Source organism: Malaclemys terrapin, chromosome 18, assembly GCF_027887155.1.
Source record: "Malaclemys terrapin pileata isolate rMalTer1 chromosome 18, rMalTer1.hap1, whole genome shotgun sequence".
In the NCBI taxonomy this organism is placed as follows: Eukaryota; Metazoa; Chordata; order Testudines; family Emydidae; genus Malaclemys; species Malaclemys terrapin.
In genome coordinates, this window is record NC_071522.1 from 7,161,598 (window position 1) to 7,179,471 (window position 17,874).

The following is a 17,874-nucleotide window of genomic DNA, read 5'->3' on the forward strand; positions in this document are numbered from 1 at the left end:
CAAAGACAGAATCTGTGTATCTTTTTACATTAATAAAATAGAGGACTTGTTTATATGGGAAAGACGTACTGGTATAACCTGAGGTGTGAATTTAAACCAGTAGACTTAAACTGAGTCAAACTTCTGTGTAGACACACTGATTCTGATATGGGAGTGGCTTTTTTCAGTTTAGCTTAAATTGATCAAGAAAAGATTTGTTTAAACCAATGTAAGCCCCCCTTAAACTAAAATAAGAGCATCTACATGAATTTACACTGGTTTAACTATATTGGCTTAAAAACGGATTACATGAAACCTTTGCAACTTTCCCACATAGACAAGGTCAGAGAAAAAAGTTCGCATAGAGGTTAAGGCATTGGTCTGGGACTTGAGAGATAACTCTAACATTTGCTCTGCCACAGATTTTCAGTGTGACCTTGGGCAAGTCACTTAATCTTTCTGTGCTGCAGTTCCCCTTCTGTAAAAGGGGGAGAGTAACATTGTAAGCTCTTCAGGACCGAACTGTCTCCATCTGTTTGTATAGTGCTTACCAAGCATTTCATATTAAGGCCTTTTGGTGTAACTGTAATATAAATGAATAATAGATTGTGATCATCTGTGTTTTGTGTTGAATTCTTGACATTTTACTTTTATTTGGCCTGATTTTCAAAGGTGCTGAGCACTCACATTTCCTATTGCAAACCAGGGAAGATGTGGGTGCACAGCATCCCTGCCAGAGACTGGTTATGCTTAATTATATTTTCCCCTCCAACTCTTAATTGAGAAAATAAAACACTGGCCAAGCAAACAATTATTATTTTGTGAAACACAGCTCTTTGGAACTCAGATTCTTTGTAGTTATCAGATTTAAAGATGAGAGCTGTCTATTAGGTGACATTGAAACAACTGGTTGCTGGAGAGTAGTAATGCTTTTCTGGTAGATATATAGCAGTTTAGTTTCCTGTGCAGAATGAGTCAGTTTTAATATAGTAATAAAAAAGGCTAGGGATAAAGAAAGGTTCATATGAATCTTTTCCCTGTATTTCAGGTTGTTATTAAGGAAAACCCTCGTTCTGTCCATTAGGTGGTGCCCACTATGCATTTTTGCATTTGTGGAGGAAAGAAAGATTCTAGAGACTTAGTAGCAAACAAAATCCATCCTTCTTAACATCAGGAGTGGCGAATAAAGCCATTTCTTTATTCTTGTCATATAGGTAGGTATATATATTTTTCTATGTACTAACTGATTTTTGGATGTAATTAGTTGGCAAGGGGAGGCACATCTTTAGGTTTGATTTGATCCTGTATGTATGCTGATAAATGACTTGTAATTTCAAGTCTAAGAATAGTAAAGCAAAGCTACACATTAACAAAGAGGCTGTTGTAAATAACGTGAATATGTTTGATAATTATTTTTCCCATTTCCTGAAAGTTCCAAAACTACTTTGCAGACACTACACCTACAGCAATTCTGTTACGAGTGGAGACTGATGGGAACTTTTGGAACATTATGTTATTGTATTATCCTCCTGTTGTTATTGTTTATTGCCACCCAGCTCCTGTCTGTTGTGAAATCCCAATCCTGACTTCCTGATATCACAACATGCTGCTGTGTAAACAGTGGCTTTCCACTCTCATAGAAGGAAGAAATGCATTTGGAAGTGAGAGGATATGGAGGTCAGAATGTGAGAATTTAGAGCCAAATCTTGCCGGTCTTACCCTTAGAAGTCAGCCATGCCTACTCACATGCGGAAGCCTAGCAGAAGTTGGCTTTAAGTTTGTGAAGAGCTTAGAGGTGGAGAAAGACCTATTAGGTCTCCCTGGCCAGTGCATAATTGTTCTCTGTTGTATGTACAGTTGCAAGTGCTTTGTTCAATCTTGTTTTTAAATGTGCCAAGCAGAGAGGTTTCCACCACTTCTCTTGGTAGATTATTCCATAGGTTTTATAGATCTCACTATTAGTTTGCACGTGCATATCAAAAATAAGAAACTGTAGTTGTTTATCTTGTAGTTTAATTGCATTTACCAAAAGGGATGACAGACTCCTTGCCTTCTTCTCTATTTTTTCTCATTCTTGTGCTCTCACTCTTTTAGTTAATCTGATTTGGCAATAGAGGATCAAAGGACAAGGGCTGGCCGTGGCGTATAGTGTACATTTCATGGTAGTAATGTTTTTTAATATTTTTAATGAGTCTGTGTTTTAACGCACTGCTGGATCTCTATGGAAATACATCTGGTGTGCTAGTGACCACATTAGGTCTAATGCAGACATAGGGTAGGGGTATGAATTGACATGCATGTGTACACGGACATGATTCAAATTGCCAGCTCCACAGCTGCACTGAATACTTAGAATTGCATATCTGTTCCTGTATTTATATATGCTGAATTAAAGGTATTGTAAGCGTATTAACACCCAGTCGGGACTGCGTTCTGTTCTCTAGGGTTCTTCCTATCCAAATCCCCATGGAGGGAGGGTCACTTGATGCTCTCATCCTTGTTTCACTGCGGCAGTGGACCAGGTGGCTGGGATAGTCACGATCATTTGCCATCAGAATTTCTCTCCCTATTTTGACCCCTATCTTGCAAGATGCTGATAGCTTCCTAAGAAGCACTGAGCACCCTTGAATCCCATTGAAATCAACAGGAGCCAAGGGTCTTTGGCCCCCTGGCAGGATCATGTCCTTTGCGACAGAGCTCTGTGCTATCTAATTTGCCCCCTGATTTAATAAATGTGATTCATTAATTGGATCATTGCCTTCTTCTCCAGTTAATTTCCTGGGTATTTTTAAATGTTAAAATGTAGTTTTTATAGTCTTTCATTATTTTTAGCCTTGAGCTTGAATATAATTGTCCCTGTAATGTAACTGTAAAAAACTCCCAGCTTCATATCATAAAGGAAGTTATTAATTGTCATTTTTGTGTACATCTGCAAGATCAAAACATGTTGGCTGATTACTTCTGTTTGTACATACCATCTCTTTGATACTTCGATATGAATAACGTGAGTGTGTAATTTGAAAGTCAATTTTTCCCTCCCTGCTGCTTGTCATGGATTATTTTCAGGAACATATTTACCAAATTGATTTTAAAATTTAGTAATTGCCCTTCTACAATGATTTTTCAATAGTCAAAGTGTCTACGCACACTAGCAAAATATTTTCTTTATTAGTTCAGTAGATATTTTGTGCACATTGTGTCTTTGCCCAGACAAAGCTGAGTACATCTGGTTCATGCCCAATCTTCACTGTTCAAGTGAGGCATTATTTAAAGGGACTCCCTTAATTTAGTTTAAGCCCCAAATTTAGGTTTTGTGCTTTAAAACAGAAACCAAAAAACCCTACAACCCAAAACTAAAATCAAATATTTGTCTCAATGAGATTTGCACGTATACTTGGATTGGAAGCTCCTTGGGAGCAGAAACTGCCTTTTTGTTCTGTGTTTGTACAGCGCCTAACACCAAAGGGTCCTGATGCATGACTGGGGCTTTCACAAGACAAATAATAATAATTAATAAATTCTAATAGTACTGTGTGCAGCAGATCTTAGTGCAAATTTAGGTGTTTACACGTACAAAATTGCACATACACAAATAGAGGCTACTTCTAAAAATACAAATATATTTTATTTTCAATTGAAAGATTTTAAATTTTTAAAATTCATTTAATCATTTCCCCGTCCCTGCCCTCCCCTGGCCAATATTGTTGTAGTGCAGGAGAACTGCCTTGACTGTAAAGTGAAAGGGAAAGAGTTCCATTTTCATTGCTCAAAGTGAATGAAGTGCAAACAGACCGTGCAAATGGTGAAAAGTAAAGGAGGTTTGAAGGCTGAGAATGTCAAAGCTGCCTAAGGGATCTGGACACCCAAATTCCATTAATTGTAATGGGCCCAATTCAGGAAAGCATTTAAGAATGAGCGTATACCTTAAAACTTGACAGTGATTAGGCAGCTGGTGGGCTAAGACCACTGCCCATCATGCTGACCAGTATTGTCTCCTTGTTTCCTGGTGCTCTCTCATCTGTCTATATCCACCTGTTGTTTCTTGCCATATACTGTGACAAAGTTCCTCCTCTATCTTGGTGGGTCCTGCGCTTATTGGCGGATTTTCTTGCCTCAGAGATTCACCATGTGGGTTGGGGAACAGCCCAGAGACCTTCCCCTCTGGAAGAACCCACAGTCCAGGTCAATTGGGAGGTTTGGGGGGAACCCGGGCCCGTCCTCTACTCCAGGTTCCAGCCCAGGGCCCTGTGGATTGCAGCTCTCGATAGGGCCTCCTGTAACAGCTGCATGACAGCTACAACTCCCTGGGCTACTTCCCCATGGCCTCCTCCAAACACCTTCCTTAGTCTCACCACAGGACCTTCCTCCTGGTGTCTGATAACACTTGTACTCCTCAGTCCTCCAGCAGCACACCCTCTCAGCTCCTTGCGCCTCTTGCTCCCAGCTCCTCACACTCTCACCACAAACTGAAGTGAGCTCCTTTTAAAACCCAGGTGCTCTGATTAGCCTGCCTTAATTGATTCTAGCAGCTTCTTCTTAATTGGCTCCAGGTGTCCTACTTAGCCTGCCTGCCTTAACTGGTTCTAGCAGGTTCCTGATTACTCTAGTGCAGCCCCTGCTCTGGTCACTAAGGGAACAGAAAACTTCTCATCCAGTGACCAGTATATTTGCCCTCTACCAGACTCCTGTACCCCACTGGTCTGGGTCTGTCACAATACTTAGAGTGTAAATACGTTGGGGGCTGGAACCATCTTTTTGTTTTGTTTGTACAGCGCCTTGAGGTCCTGAGCCATGATAGTGGCTCCAGAGCACTACTGTAAGACAAGTAATAATACTTAAGTCCCTTCCTATTCAGGAACGTACTTAAGCATGTGCTTCAGGTGCATGGACTTCAATGGAACTTAGGTACATGCATAAAGCTAAACACATAGTTAAATGCTTTGCCTAACTGGGGCCAATGTGTCCAAGTCTCTTTGGATATGTCTGCATGGCCGTAAAACCACCTTAGGCTTGCGGGGCTTGGGCTGTGGGGCTGTAAAATTGCAATGAAGACATACGGGCTCGGGACCTCCAGCCTGAGCCTGAACATGTACTCTGCAATTGTATAGCCCTGCAGTCAGAGCCCCTTGAGCCCGAGTCAGCTGCCATGGCCAGCTGTGGGAGTTCTACTGTAGTGCAGCCGTACCCTCAGGCTTCTTTGAACATCTCTGCCTGCCCTACACGTTCTTTCAGGTTTAATCGGGGAAAGTTTTGGATCCCTTTTTTTTGTATCTTGGCAGTGCCCCCTCTTAACAAATATACAGTGCATATCAAATTCTTGTTTCTTGTTATGATATCATCTTACAAGGGATATAGATGTCATATTTGTTTTAGATATGCCATCCTGTTTCGTGAACAAAGTTCTCTGAGTTTTCCATTTACCCAGTGCCTGCGCTCTACCTATCTATACAGTGCACAAAGTGGATGTATTTTTTTTTGCCACAATTATAACCACATAATCTTGATCGCCTCTAAGCTTACCAACCAAGCTGCAACACTGAGCCTGTTGTGCTAGGCCTGTTTTTATTGGCTCTTACACAATTAAAATGTCGAAGACAGATGGAAAATCCCCCACCAAACTCCAGCACTCTGCCTCATGCAGGGTTAAATTCAGCCTGGGTCTGACACAGCTCTCTTAGATTTAAACGAGTTAATACTCACTTCTATTTGGTTTGACTTTGGCTCCTAATTCAGAGAAGTTTACACTTACATACCCCATCTCTCATGCATACGATTAACTCTGCATGTTAATTTCTTTGAGGCTCACACATGTTCCTTTTCAGAGGTGATGCCAATTAACCCTCTGCCCCTAAACCCTAAAGCATACAAACATTAAATGTGAAAACAACATACACACAATGCTGCCAATCCCAAGTTGTGAACAAATCCCAGCTTGTTCTTTTTAGGAATTTAAAAATGATTTTGCAGGAACCTGTCTAGTTGTTCGTCGTTCTGATTTGAAGTGTAAATCTGGAAATCAGTGTAACGTGATTCTGTTTTGTTTTTGAGAGGATGACTGGTTAATGTTACCAAAATACTTAGGTCCCAATCCTGCATTGAGAGCTGCTAGTGCAGATCCCTATGCTCATATAGATTCCCACTGAGAGTCCCCCTGGATGCATGCTGTTGGATCTGATGCTGGATTGGCACTTAGGCCCTGATTCAGCAGTCTGTCACTATTCACATTGACTTCACTGGCACTAAGCTCAATGGGCCAGATTTTTAAAGGTATTTAAGTGTCTAAAGATGCAGATAGGTGCCTAGTGAGATTTTCAAAAGTGCCTAAATGTCTGTCTCCCATTGAAAATCCCATTAGGTGTCTATCTGCATCTTTAGTAGTCTAAATATCTTTAAAAACCTGGCCCCGTGTCTCCTCCATTCCCATTCCCATTCCTATCAATGAGAGTTGAGAAGATTTAGCACGTCCCAGAATTGGGCCCTTTAAAGAGCTTTTTAAAAAGTTCCTCTTCCTACTTTTTCCTGAAGCTGTTTTCAAGAAAGTTACACAGTCATTATTTTGTTAGCCGTTTCATGTTTGGCCTGGTCTACATTGGGGGTGGGTGGGAGGGTCCATCTAAGTTACGCAACTTCAGCTACGTGAATAACGTAGCTGAAGTCGACGTACTTAGACTTACTCACCGTGGTGTCTTCACTGCGGTGAGTCGACTGCTGCCGCTCCCCCATCAACTCTGCCTGCGCCTTTCGCGGCAGTAGAGTACAGGAGTCGATGGGAGAGCACTTGGGGGTCAATTTATCGCGTCTAGACTAGACGCGATAAATTGACCCCTGCTGGATCGATCACTGCCCGCCGATCCGGCGGGTAGTATAGACATACCCTTTGTTAAACCCAACGCCCCACCCATTCAATATCCCAGGTCCCCACCACTGTTAATTGTCCCAAGTTTGTTTGTGTCAGCCTTATAAAGAGGTCGTGATGAAAATATTGCTTGTTGATTCATTTTGCAGACTGTTCTTCCTGAATAAATGATACCTCTGGGTACTGTGTTGAATCCTCCAGCCGCACCGTAGTGATAATCGGAGTTTGTAAATGTAATCAACCTTGAGGTCTTGTTACTTCCACAGGTGCAATTAACATTACCATCTGCTAATCCATGATTAACGATGTTTACAAATATGCTACAACATGTTAAAATGTGCCTGTACTCTTCCCTCCCCCCCACTTTGTGTGTGTGTGTTACCATTAGAAGTGGGAGCACGGAAGGAATTTCCCGGTGGAGGGTTCTCAATACTCCGCCATTAATTCACAGGACATTTTGTTTTCATTATTTAAAAGTGCTGTTAAACTCCAAACCAGCTGTAGGAATGACAAGTTCAAATCAAAAGGTCGCTGCAGCTAAATGGGATTTAATTGCACGGGGGTTGGGGCACTAACTGATGAATCTGAATAATAAAACTTTGTTGGAAGCGACATATGGCGTGGTTTAAAGTAAATTTTTATTGATCATCCCACAACTGATGTGTTAATGAAATGGCAGTGTTCGCTTTGAGTTTGATATTGATGTTGAGTTTTAATAATGTCACACAGGAATATAGTGGCACATGGCTTTTAATGGGAGTTTTTATAAAAAAGTTGTTTTTTATTAGTTGCCTTTTTCTTTTTCGCAAACAAAGGAATGTATTACAGCTCAAATACATGTCCTCCAGATCTATGTTACATGTCATTTTTTTGTAATTGGTAGAAGCATAACAAAGCCATCATATTTGCCAGTGAAACTTAAGTTACCATGATATTGAAGTGTGATATTACTCTCTGTAAGACTTGTGCATCTGAAGAAGTGAGGTTCTTACCCACGAAAGCTTATGCTCCCAATACTTCTGTCAGTCTCAAAGGTGCCACAGGACCCTCTGTTGCTTTTTACAGATTCAGACTAACACGGCTACCCCTCTGATATGTAAGACTTGTGTTCCTCAAATATTGTATACAATCAGTTTTTGCTTGCTACAGACATAGTTTTGTTATACACCATATATATACATGAAATATTGCACCAATATCAACATTAAGGAACATTCATTTTTGGCACACCAGGTCAAAACATTATTTGGTTACATGGGAAGATTATTGAACCTCACTATCCTTCAGTTTCACTATTGGTAAAATAAGGATATTATAAGGCTAAAATTCAAGAAGTTTGGATTTTTCAAGAGATTTAGGGGAATCAGGTACCTAGCTCTAATTGAATTTTCAGTGCAATTTGGGCATCTAATTCTCTTAAGTTATTTGAAAAATCCCAGCCTAATATTTGTAAATTGCTTTGAGATCCTCAGATGGAAGTTACTATGAAAATACATATAGTTATTATGCCCTCAATTACTAGGCTTACCAGGGTCTATTAAGAAAACCAGTAATATAGAATCATAGAAATTTAGGGCTGGAAGAGACCTTGAGAGGTCATTAAGTCTAGCCCCCAGCACTGAGGAAGGACCAAATAAACCTAGACCTTCCCTGGCAGGTGTCTATCCAACCTGTTCTTAAAAACCTCCACTGATGTGGATTCTACAACCTCCCTTGGAAGGTCTGTTGTGCTTAAGTTTTTGGGAACATGTTATGTAGCACGTGTACTGTAGCTGAACATTGTTTGCATTGATTTGCATCACCTAGGGTGTTATTTTGTTTTAAAGTTGTTCCTGGTTAATGGGTTTGGTAATTACGTGTGACCCACCATACTAAACAGTTGTTTGGTGACTCAAACTGGGGACATTCATTCTTCACGTGTCTGAAATCAGATCTGGTACCATTCTTCTGCATAGAACAGATTACATCCTCAGACCAGTTTGATCTCTATGGATGTCAGTGCAAGAACATCATTGGCTATTGTCCTATTCAGATTGGGTCTGATCCTGTGTCCACCTAAGTGAATGGGACTTAAATGGGCAAAAAATTATCGTTGACTTAAATGGATGCACAATCAGACCCATAGTCTTTTTTTGGGTTTAGTAAAAATATAAGTGGAAGGTGTTTACAGTTCTCCCACTCAAATCAAACTGGCCCCAAGGGTTGGCATAGTGTCTAGATTGTCCCCATATTGATGAGGATGAAGTGGAAGCACAGTGAGATTAAATGACGTCCAAATCCAATCTGATCTCAATCTGGAAGTTCATGAGAAAAATGCTACCATGCCTGTTCAGATCATGCTGATCCCAGGAATCAATCCACGTTCCTCAAAGAAATTCACGGTTAATCATAAATTACTATGAGATGAATTTTCCTTTGAGACTGGCTTGGTTCCAGAAAGTCAGTACAGTTCACACCCATGTAAAACTAGGTATAAATGAGAGGCAAATCATGTCCCAAGAGCCTGTGAAATGGTGTATTTTGAACTTGTCTAGTTTTTGTTCCTGGGGCTGTTTTAGTAGCGAATAAATCCCAGAACCAGAGTAAAAATGGGAGAGGGGAAGGATGATACAGTGGGGTGGGTGCTAGCCGGGCCTTAGGAGATCTGGGTTCAATCTACTACTCTGTCATAGACTTCTGGTGTGACTGAGGGCAAGTCATTCATTCTTTCTGTGCCTCAATTCTCCATCTGTGAAATGGAAATAATAGCACTGCCCTACCTCTCCGGGGTCTGGCAAGGATAAAGAGTCTAAGATGCTCAGGAACTACGGTAATGGGAGCCCTATAAGTACCTCATCGTGACAAATGTCCCAAAGAAAGTACATGTCTGTTTGTCCCTCTAGCTATACCCTGGTGCCCTTCGTGAAAAGTAATACCTGCCAAAGTATGGAGAGATGCAACAATTGTGCCCTTTGAGCTCAATCAAAATAGCTGTTGATAGATTTTGAATTGTGGAAACCTTTCAATGCTGCTTTTCTTTAGCGCTGGAATTATTCTGTTAACAAACTGTATATGTTTAGAGTAAGTGCAGCGTACGGCACTTATTGAAACCAGCAGTCCTGGGCATAATACGCTGGGGTTCCAATATAATTGCCCTTCTTTTGTCTTTATTTCTGACTTGGGTTTTTTCCCCCCAGGTGTAAAATGGAGTGTGCATTACTGGTCTATGTCTATTAAGCAATCACTCCTTATTTGCCTAGCATGTGACTTAAAATATGGGGAAAGGTAATTGAGTTGCATGTAATGCTTGCTTATAATCAATAGTTTATATATTGTAAAGTGTAACAATGCAGTATGAATTTGATGCAAAGTTAATGCTGCCAATTTTTTTCTGGTGGCCTGTTTTAGAAACTGCAAAATCAGCAGTTTTTCATGTGCTCAATAAGTGATGGATCAGCTGTTTTCTTTGAACATCTAAAAATTTGATCCCTTACGTCATGTAGATACTAAGATCCTGGAGCTGCTGTTCCTTTGAGCGCCAATTTCACAGAGCAAAAGATCTACTAGCCCCAGTTCAGCACAGATGTATACGTCTTAAACATTTTTTAAAAAATGTCTCGGGCTAAAGATTTTTGTTCTTAATCCAAATGTCTTGAACTATTGGAAAAATAACTTTCAGGCCAAGGATTATTTATACTGTGGCTGCTTTGGCCGCTGATTGCACAAATTTATCAACTCACTACAAAAGTTGCATTGCTGTGATGAGGGCGTGTGTGTGCAGATGAATAATACTACTTGGCACTAATATTTATTTATTTAGATTTATGCAGACTTAAAAAGGGGCTAATACTGCAGGGGCACTGAGGGTCTTGTATGGACTACAGAAACAAGTAAAACCTGTAAAACACCAAACTCCTTTCCTCACAAAATCTGATTTCCTTATAAAAAAACCCCTTTCTGCAGCACCAAGCGCAAGTAGATGCATCTTGTAGTGTGTGCCCTGAAGGTCAGGAGACCGGGATATTTAGGACTGAGGGTAGCTTGTTGCAAAGAAAGGGCCACTCATAGAGAGTGCTCTACAATTAGTCCATGCTCCTTTAAATTGAGATACATTAATAGCTACCTAGTGTGTATGTATAATATATGTAAATGTGTGTGCGTGCATATGTATACTGTGTATCATTGCTTTTTATCCCTCGATCTCACAGTTCTTCACAAAGGAGGCTGAGTATGATCATTACCATTTCACAGATGGAGCAAGTGAGGCACATAGGGGTAACACAATCTCCCTGAGGGCATGAGTGAGTCAGTGTCAGAGCTGTGAATAAAATCCAGGTCTCCTGACTCACCTTCCCGTGCCCTTTTCACTGCACCATACCACCCCTTCAAAACTGCCCAGTAGGACAGTGCATCCCGGCAAAAATGTTGTATCCTGAGAGTTGATATCAGAACACGTATTGCTGTCAGCAGGATTCAGGTGCCATTGAGTAAGGTCTCCCTGCTGCCCCAGGAAGGCAACCACATGCCTCCACATCCAGCTGTTAAGCTTTACCTTTACACAGTCAAGAACTGATGTTCAAATCCATCTGACTCCTCCACCCGTCACTTTTTTGAATCATTCCCAGAGAGATTTTCAACTCTTAAACAGATGTCTTGCAATTTATTGTCCTCCATATCGCAGAGCAGGCATGATGAATGATCCTTACCCCAATGTTGTTCCTGCAGCCTCATTGTTTAAGACCTTGACTGGTCTGCTGCCTAAGGTGGCGTTGTCCAATGGTTATAAGGGTCTGGGAATGCTGGGTTCTATTCCTAGTTTTGCCACTGCCTTCCTGTGACCTAGGCCATGGTGACCCTTCTCTGTCCTTATTTTATCATCTAGATGATAACATTTACTTACCTCACTGGCAGGAGTGGTGTGTGTGTGTGTGTGTGTGTGTGTGTGAGGCTTAATTAATGTTTGTAAAGGGCTTTGAGATCCTCAGATGGAAGATGCTATAGATGTGCAAAGTATTAGAACGAGTGAAATATTTGATCAGTTATTGGAGCAATCTTTAGTTGCCCCTCTTTGCAGGAGCAAATAGATGGTAAAATTGTGCTTTGGCTTTATTGAAAACGAGTTTTTCCCCGCAGAAACCAAACCTGGTGTTCAAACCTTTAGGATGTCCAGATTCTAAGATTGCCTGCAAATGTCCATTTTACATACCCAAGTGTTGATTTGGGCATCCCCCACAGTGGCTTTGGGTCACATTTGCAAACTAGGCCCACAGTTTCTCATTCAGAGGGGGCACTTGTTCTCTCCAGACCAGTTACCACCACTATTTCAGCTCCTGGTGAATACCTGTATTCTCATGCTGCTAGTTTGGTACATTTCATGTTTTACTTCTTTGTACATTTCATGATGAGTCATTTGAGGTTGGCTCAGTGTTGGAAAGAGTCAAAAGAGGTAGGAGCGGAAAAGTGGAGTGTGGATGCTGCATGGAATATAGGACGTAGAGTAGAGGACTTCCCCATTTTAGGTGTGGAAGAAGGATACAAAGCAAAAATGGAAGGAAGTGGAATTGGCAGAGCACAGGGCCAGAGGGGGCAATGAGAGCTGAGATGTAGGCAGGGGAAGAGATGTCTAGAGCAATGAAGATGAGGTCTAGGAGCTGGAAGTTATGAATAGTTTGATCAGCATATACAAGATGGCAAAGTGTTCCAAATGGTGTCATCGTGCACATTGGGAAGAATGCCTTGCATTTCTGCAGTGCTTTCAAGCAAACCTACACAGTGTCATTTAGTAATGGCAAGGAAAATTGCTCATGCCCCTTTCCTTGGCTTTCCATGTGGGATTATTATTGAGACACAAACACCACCAAATTGTGCATCGATTCCGAAGAATTGAGTAGTTTTGCAATCTCACACAAAGATTCTCTAAAAGCCCAATGAATAACATTGGCGTACATAGACTAAGAAGCCCCTTCCCCCTCCCCCAAAAAAAATCACCTACATTTTTCCAAATGGATCATAGGTGAATTGGCAGGATTATGATATTTAAAAGTGACTGGGGATGCAAGTATGATGTGCTACGTTTTGTATTACCCAGCAGAATAAATTAGGCAGCAGTGTCTGTCAACACGTTCACAGCTTTACCTAGCCTCATTAGCACCTCTCAGCAAAGTGGCGCTTGTTCAAACTATATCACAAATATTTTACTTTAGATTTCATCTGTGCCTAATATACATTTTGATATAAACAAAGGTACTAAATGGCCTTTCAGATCCTTTCCTAATGCCTTTTTTAATAGACGGTCCTGAATTAAAAACATATATCTGTAACTTTAAGAATTTTCTAAGTGACACTGAAAACCTATTGTAAAGTAGGATTTCTTCTTGCAAAATTATTTTAATGAGGTTCTGGTTTATTTTCTGGGTATATTTTACGTATTTAATCCTCCAGAGGGGTTTTCAGAGGCAGCATCTCATTTTCAATGCCAGGGAAAACTACCTTTCTGAAATACATGGAGGGAAAAAAAACAAACAACCCACCACCAGAGGAAAATGTATGAGATAAGAATAGACTTGAAAAGCTTTGAGGTGGTTTATGGCTTCTCTTGAAAGAATAACAGTTCGTGTGTTTTTGTTATGGTGCAGTTTAATGATGCTTGCAGAAAAAAGATAAGGTAGAAATGGAAATATAAAATTAAACCAGGAACTGTAATGTGCTTATTTTAGTTACTAGTATTACCTGGGGAAAATGTACTCAGAGTTCTTTATCTAGTCTAAATATTTGTTTTTGTAAAAGGAAGGGCCGTTAGTACCTTGCAAGATCAGGCCCTGTGTATTCTGACACCTTGCAGGGGAGCATAACTGGAAGTTAATTTTTTTCTCCCCCACTTCTCTCTGCTTTATACCAAATACTGCAGTAATTCTGATGGGATCCCATTCCAAATTCCCAGTTTGATTCCTTCTTGTGTCTCCTTGCACCCCTTTAACAGATTCATCAATGGCTTAATCACCAGTAATTACAAGTTGTACTTTTACTTTCTCTTAAAGTTCATGCAGTGTTTTGATCTTTGATTGTTATGTGTAGAGGGGGGAGCCGGCTCATGCTCAGCCTACATACTATTTGGTTTAGATTAGATGCTGTTTTTGCATCTCGCCTTTCGTTTTTAGGGACCTGAGATACTCTAAGTGGCTTTGTCTCTGAATTCTTTTGGAGACAGCTCCTTTGGCTCTCCTTGGGTCTTACTGCCAGTTCTAATAATAGATGTTTAAATTGTCTAATCCAAGGCTTCGATTGCAATTGCCCAGGGTCCAATAGCAGGGTTTCTAGGACGTGCTGTTGTCTGGGTTGTCATGCACACCAACCTCACACACCCCTCCAATGACCCACATGTCTGCGGAGAGCAAAGGTCTGGAAAGCAGGAGATTTTCTGACACAGAGACAGAAAGGGGGCTTGTTGCCCATTTAAAAAAAACTTTTCCACCTGTACTTCGTGGCTTTTTTCTTGCTTTTTCCCTTTGTTTCTTTTGGGAGCATCTCTCCTCTCGACTCCCCACTCTCCATTTGTTCCTGCTTTATTTTGTGCCTTTCCCTCTGCCTCCTGTATTATTATCGTGAATTTTGGAGGGGGCAGGATTCCTTGTAATCTCTCTCCTTGCTTTTGTAAACTCTTTGCAGGAAGAGCAGCTCAGTGGAAGGGCTGGAAAGGGCTAGTCCTCATATCCTGAGATCACAAGCTGTATGGGGCTTGTCTTGTCTTTTAACTATGTGTACATACAGTACCTAGCATAAGGAGGGGCTTGATTCCTGATTAGGGTTTCTAGACGCTACCACAATCCAAATAGTAAACAATAATAATCCACATCACCAGCTGACTAGCCATCAAAGGGGAAATTCCCAAAGGCACCAGTGTGAATGAGACTCCCAGCTCCCATTGAAAATCTCCCTCCTAGTCAATTTTCCCTCTTACATACTTATGTGCCTGGAGTGCTCCTGCTACTACTGCCCAGGATGTGCATATTTCTGTGGATATGCAGAGACCATCAGTCTTCAAGACTGTCAGTCTGGCCCCGTTCACCCCCACAAAACTCCTCTACGAGACGTATTTCAAAATGTATGTGTCTGCTCTATATTCGCCTCTGCTGAGGTTCTTATTCCCCAGCCGTTCACGGTGGTGTCTGAACATCTTTAAGATTTGCTTGACTTTAACATTTGATTCCAACTATGATGCTTTAGGCTATCATTATAATTAAGGATTTGTCAGCATTGCTCTCAGGGATTTATAACTCAGCAATTTCACATTACTAGGCCGACAGCCTGGCATCCCAGCATTGTCACGTACCATCCCCCCCACAAATGCCTGTTTCTGTGTAGATAATGTTCTCCCACCTGTGAGCCTGTAGAATGCTGCTACCCTCCTTAACTATGGTATGTTGCTGCCATAAAGATCATGTCTGATTCGGATAGATCAGCAGGCATATTCCACCCCCTGTGGCTGGAATCTGCTATTGCTAGTGATGGTGGTCAGCTAATGGGAAGATGGAGAAAAACCAAACTGAACCGCGCAAACAAATGTCAAATTCAGAAACTTCCCTCTCGCTTCCACTTAGCATCTAATAAGGGTAGGGTTTTTGAACGAGTCCGCCGTTTGGGAGCACATTACCGTGGTTCAGTAATATAGAAAGCAACTGGTGTTATTTTCTTGAATGAGAGAAATGTGGCTGATGTGCCATGGTTCTGAGCCACATGCAGCCCCAGCTGATTTCAGTGGGACCTTGGGGCTGATCTGTGCCTCTAAAACTTAGTCCGTATATCTTTCAGTCCCCACTCAGTTTGTGCAAATGAAGAGACCAAGTTAACTGATGTGTACCTATAAATATTATCCTGACTTATAGCAATTCCTTCAGCCTCAGCATTTTTAAAAGTTGATCTGATAAAACAAGCAAAATAATGTCATTACTTGGGATAACATTAAAGGACCATAAAAGCCACACCCTTGTTTCCTGGCATTTGTATTATTATTTGTTATTTGTTTTACTGTAGTGCCTAGGAGCCCTAATTATGGACGAGGACCCTGTGGTGCTAGGTGCTGTACAAACATAGGACAAAAAATGGCCTCTGCCCCAGAGAGGTTACGATCTAATTATAAGACAAGAGCCAACTGATGGGGACAGGCAGACAGACCAGTTGGGGGAGTACAAAAAGGAGACAGTGTGTGTCGCTGAGTGCAGTCCTGGTTGATCCACTGCAGCTGGGGGTTAGATGATACTCTTGAGTTTTCATATTGTAACCTAAAACATTAGGCAATGACTTGATCAGAGCTAGATTCAGGCTAGAAGACATTGTCCATGGTAAGAGCATTGTGCAGGCACATCCCTTGGCGGTAGCGCCAACAGGCTTGTGCTTGAAGAAGGCACGACGGCTGTAAGAGTGCAGGTTGCCATCTGCTACACCCTTTCATAGGCTGCAGTATATGATCCTTCCTTTCTGTGCTGGCCCAGCGCTGCTTGTCGCTATGTGAGCCTCAACCCCTGCACCTCCTCTGCAGTCTCTAGCACCTGGTCCTTACATACTAAGAGCAAGATTGTTCCTGGCCCCCTGCTCAGAAGTGCCATCTCCATCACCATCCCTCTGGTGCACCTGTCACCTAGTTACAATCCACATGCCACTGTGGGGGCGCAGCAGCTCTTCAGAATCATTTGCCGGCCAGGGGTGGTATGTATGGAAATGAAATTGGTTACTGAATGCTGTTGTGAGGGAAGACGGAACATGGGCTACTCAAGGAATTTCTTTGCTGTCTAATGACTGTTTAGTGCAGAGCATATTTAGAAGATAAACGCTCCTGAGTGAGACCCTTTGACGTCCGTTTGGAAATCTTTACAGCTGTAGAGAAATGACCCTTTAAAGAACCAGAGGACTGGCTAGACTAGACTGTCAGATGTCCCTTGTTTATAGGTTTCAGCCTAGACTGTATTGCATACATCCCTTTCATCAGATGTCTTTTACAGCATCGTTGTGATATTTCTATGGAAGGAAGTGTGCTCTGGAGGAATGGGCACAAGGAAGGGTCTGACTGCTGAGCCTGGCTCTGCCACTGATTCACAGTGTGACCTTGGGTAAGTCACTTACACTTTCTGTCTCTTTCCCTGTCTGTAAAATGGGCATAATGATGCTTCCCCTCCTACCTCATGGTGATGTTGTCAGGATTATTAATTACTCAGTGCTTTAATATGCAAAGTTGATGTAAATACTAAATATTAGTATAAGGTTAGAACTGACATTTAATGGATTTCATTCTGTTTCTGTCCTTTCTGGAAAAAGCCCTCCAAAAGTTGCTTGCATGTTTTAAAAATCAGTAAATGCTTATGTTCCTACAGTGGTTCCCAGTGACAATAAGTAGTATCCATGCAGTATGGTTGTTGCTATTTATTATTCATTTCTTGTATTGTGGTAGTGTCCAGAGGCCCCAGTCAGGGATCAACCCTCATTATGCTGGGCATGTGTGAGTCCCTGCCCCAAATAGCTTGCAGTCTAAGGGTGATGCCTAGTGTCTTAGGTCACATGTACAGTGCCCTGCAGTTCAGACGATGGGGGTGTGAATAGCAGTGTGCACCAAAGTGCTGCACTGCAACTCCCCCTTGTGGACACGGACTAAGAGGTTCCTAGTTCACATTACTCTAATCTGGTTTGAAGAGGATTAGGTTAACACGAACTAACTGCCCACAGCACCCACATGGGGGAGTTACAGTGGAGCGCTTTGGTGCACACCGCTATTCACACCCCTGTAGTTGGAACTGTGGGTCAATATAGACGTAGCCTTAGAGTTCAAATCTGGATTCCCTTTTACATTTCTCCTTGCCTATTACCCATTCTGGGCTTTTTCTTTTCTTACAACCCGAGGCCATTCGGGGCTTTTTTCCAAACTGAACGTAAGTGCTTGGCGCTACCTTTCATATAGTTGTCCCTGTTAACAAAAAGAAATAAGAATATTCTTGACACACAGGCCTGTTTTTCATTGTATTTGTAGGTTGAAAAGCCATCTGCCTCCAAGCAAATCCATGCTGCACTGTTCC